The sequence below is a fragment of the Capsicum annuum genome, chromosome 2 (assembly GCF_002878395.1).
Source record: "Capsicum annuum cultivar UCD-10X-F1 chromosome 2, UCD10Xv1.1, whole genome shotgun sequence".
NCBI lineage: Eukaryota > Viridiplantae > Streptophyta > Magnoliopsida > Solanales > Solanaceae > Capsicum > Capsicum annuum.
Window position 1 is genome coordinate 45215645 of NC_061112.1, and position 4815 is coordinate 45220459.

A 4815-nucleotide genomic window follows, 5' to 3' on the forward strand; every position below is an offset into this window, starting at 1 on the left:
TTATCATCATCAATTTGATGAAAATATTGATATGTACAATGATGGTTCACTTGGCTTGAGTTAGACTGAAACATATTTTTCATGATCTCATCGTAAATAAATCATACAATAAAAACCTCATAAATCATCATAAACAACTCAACTCTTCAACTCAAGACTCGGAGTGACTGTAATTCAAGAAACTCGACTCTTATGGACATGGGAGGTTCTTATAAACAACATAAACCATGTAAGCTACATGGAGTCCAACATTTTTCCCTACTAAGGAGAAAACCCCACATTGGCAGGAGCGTCGTACTCTTACCAGGGAGTACAACCTAAATTTAGTGATCATAATCTCATACTCTGCCTCTGTCCCACAATTATCAATATCAATCTAATGGTGGCACATAATTTTGGGAGAAATACCACATTTCCCACTCGGTGCTAAATACTACTCCCAGACAGAAGCTCAGAACGCGTTAGGAAATCCACCACAAACATCACAAGGGTCTATCATGAAGACTAAATTAAATTTCTTTCTCATTTATCAAATCATAATCAATTAGTGGATTCCTAACTCGACTCAAATAAAATTAATCTTTCTCAATATCAAAATGTATCAATTCATTAAATCATGGCAACATCCATAACTTTGAAGAAATATCAAGACTTATTGTAACAACTCAATCTCATGAATCAATATACTCAATAATTCAATTTTTCATAAGGAAGCTTAAAGCTGGACATATTTCTTGAAAGCACTTGAAATATCAACTCATGATAGAAATATGGAATTCACAATATTAAATATCAAGTCATAACTTGGGAATATTAAAATAATCATGTATAACAAAGCTTGAACAATTTATATTCCATAATCTCATGATGAAGTAATTTGGGTATAAACGCACTTGGAAAATCATATAAATCCATGATAGAAACCAAAGGTTTGGTCACAAGAACGAAAGGATTGCTCTTGTTCAAAACCGCACATACCTTAATCTTTGAAATTGGATGAACTCTAGTGCTTGAGAATCTATCCGCACTTGTAATAAACAATTATTGAAGCCCACGCTATGAGGAACTTGATTCTTGAAGAAATCTTGAAGAATTTATGGATGATTTTTGGAAGGTTAAAGTTCTTGATAAAACCCTAGCTATACTCTCTTTAGAGAATTTGAAGAGAAAATGGAGAAATTAGGGTTTGGATGGGATTTCTCATATTTATAGAGGCTTCCAAAAGATGAGAAAAGAAAAAAATCCCCTTGCAAAATGTCCCTTAGTTGTTGGAAAAAAATAGTTGACGACATCCATTACAAGCCGTCGAGCCGGTGATAAGTCGTCACGAAATGTCATCACAAAAGGGTGAAATTTTGATTTTCTGCCTAAGGTTGACGACATTGGTGATAGGTCATCAAGGGCGTGACGGATTATCACAAAATGTCATCTATGGGGTTAGAAATCTTCCTAGGGCTGACTACATTTTAGATAGGTCGTCACTCAATTTCCCAGCCTGACATGCTGGAGTAAAATGGGCATAAATCTTTGCTCCGATACTGAATTTGGACGAAATTGGTAATATAATTCAATTATCCATCTTTTGGTAGGCCATGAGATCAATAATTCATTGTACAAAGAGAAATATGCTCATTTGAATTTAACTATGCAAAAATCCTTCTCAAGAATTTAATTGGTAAACGATGTTTTGATTCACCCAATCGTTAGGAAATCTTTAAGGACTTAATACACATCACCCTTAATTAGAAAAAAACCAAAACACTATAATTTATTTATCATGAGCTTAAGTCATGGTTGCTCTATTGGTTAGAATCTCGCGGTATTACAGAGTCTCAAAAATAATAATTCTCAAAATCAATATGCTTTTACAATTAATACACTTGCACTATGTAATAAAAAATAGCACCAATAAGAATATGTTACAAAAAAAAAATTTTGAGCCCCAAATTGGGAATTTCCCCACCCCACATATAAAAATATACTTTGTCCCCAAAGTGAAGTTAAAAAGTATGAGATACAAATACTCTTTAATGCCTCTAGGCCTAGCTAGTAGTATCTTTTGAATATCAAGAGGGTCCGGGGACCCCACACTTGGTCTTTTCCATGCTCCTTACCTCAGGTTTTTGGGTGCTCGAACTTCCCATCAACTTGCGACTCAACAAAAACAAAAATTCTATGTGAAATAAAAACTAAAAATAAAACATACCTACTTAACTTGGGTTGCCTCCCAAGAAACACCTAATTTAGTGTCATGACACGACCCAATCAATTTTTTCCTCTACCTTGAGGATATAAATTTCACCCCCAACTTTGCCTCCATCTTTTTTCCTCGCTCGTAGAGTGGTGGTATAAAGATTAATGAACCGAGTAATGGATAATGCATGGTAAACAAGTCAGCCTTAAGGTGATATATGTTTTTATGCTGCTTATCTTGTATAAAATTAAGAATATAGGATTCTTGTTCCTCATATTCACACTCTTCTACTAATTTAAATGATTCCATAAACAAGACATCATCTAAAGATAGTGTAGAAAAGTACTTTGAGTGAGGCCCAACCAATCCCATTTCAAAATTTACACTATCCTCAACACCCTCACTCTTATTCACTTTTTCAATTTCAGTCTCAAGAGAAAAATGGCAACTGAATGGCTACAATTCATATGGTGGTGGTCGTATCCCCTTAACCTTTTTAGCAACTATATTTTTTGAGTACTCAGACTTCCCTGAATTATCAGCAACTTTGTCTACAATAGGATGGGATGTCAACTCTATAGCTACCTCCTTAGTTTTCTTTAGAGGTTCTTCATTGAGCTTTGTACCATTCCTTAAAGTGATTGCAGTTACTTGTTCATTGTCACTTAGCAAATAACCTTGAGGTCAGGTATTATGTACTTACTACAATTGCCCTATCTACATCTCCAAGTTCTTTATGAAAATCATCTAACTCTCTAGAATTGCCCCATTACTCTTTATATCTGCTAACAACTGTGCTTGATCATCTAGAGGTTGTTTTAACATCTCTTCCAAATTGCTTGTTTGAATTGGGGCACGAATTTTCTAAACCTATGGCTGCTGAAATTGTTGTTGAGATTGTAGAAATTCATTTAGTATTGAATTTGATCATAGCCTACAAATATTAGTGAATAGAGGTTGACAACACACTTATCTACAAAATGACCACTCTTACCAAAAACCATACACTAATAAGAATCACAATCACTCGAAAACCATCTGTCCCAGGCTGACATCTTAAGAAGTATGAAAAATAAAAAAGAATAAAGAAACTAAAAAGAAAAATTGCTAAACTATTTACAACTCAATAGAGCTAAACTAAAAATAATATAGTTGCCAATTTACATGTCCTCGGCAACGTCGCCAAAAACATGACAGTGTCCAAGCGCACACGCAAGTGTACGTGGTCTACCAAGTAATATACTAGCCTTCCAGAAAGCTGAATATTGATCCCACAGGGACTTGTGCTAAACAACTATCCATTTCTAGTTTAACAAATTAAGAAGAGTTACCAATAAAGTTTCAGAGTTGTAAACTAAAAATAAACTAATCTAATGTGGAAAAGTAAATGATTTTGGACACTTAAAGGATAGAGACCCAAGGTTAAAGAACTTTAAACAATCATACTATGCCATTGAAATTCATTCATTAGATTGCTTATCTTGATTGTTGATTCGTTGGGTAAATCGTATGATCATGGTCTCTCTATCTTTAACCGTTTACCTAACATAGACATTACAACTACATCATTGAGCGGTGATGTAATAAGCTAATTATATCTTTTAAGTTATCATCCTATGAGTGAATCAAGTATGGCTTCTATGTACATCCCTGTCCTAGACACTAATTCAAAATCATTATTTTATAAAAGACTACGAACCTTACTTTGCTTATCCTCATGTCCTATCTTCTTATTCCCTCTCCCAAGATCACAAGGTTTACAATGACTATATTCTAAAGGTAGTCAATCCTTAAAATAGTTAAAACAAGGATAAATAATAAACCATAATGATAAGAAACTCAAACAAACTTAATTCAATATGAAAGTATTCATGATCTTGGCCTTAACCTTGGAAAGGGTGTTTAGCCTTTAATGGAAATATTCATCATCGAATTTCTTGGATTGACCTTACAAACCATAAATAAAATAAATTAAACAATGATAAGACCTAAAAAAAGGTGTGGTAGCCTCCAATGTTGTCCAAGCCGATCTAGGGTGTTCCAAGATGTTTAAAATGTAATTTATGATGTTATATTTATATTAAACAAGTCATAAACTGACATGGATTAGGTTTCCATGCTATTTTATTTCAGCAGGGCATAAAAATCCCATTTTTGATGGCCATCGTGTCATAGTGGTGGGATATTCGCTATTAGCCCACGATGTAGTGTAATCGCACTAAAATTTTGGAAATTGACAATTGCAGATTCATATTTCACCGCGACGTGGTGCCTCCTTCACCGCTATTACAAATACGATATGGTGGGTCACCATTTTGGGACCCTTCTGAATCAAGTAAAGTGCCACACGCACCCATTGGACACTTCACATGCCTCCATTCTCCTAATACATTTCTGGTGTCAAAATTTATGTCAAGTTGTGTATTGTGCTTCCGTGATCCATTATAAGCCTTTTTTATGTTGTTTCCACTTGATTTGAAGATTTTAAATCCTTAATATATCATCATAATCCATTCACCAAGAATCCTATATCATTAGACACATCAATTTATTGCTCAAAACAACACAACATCCAAGTTGATGAACTAAAAACATGAGCTGAGCATAGGCTTCATTCACTT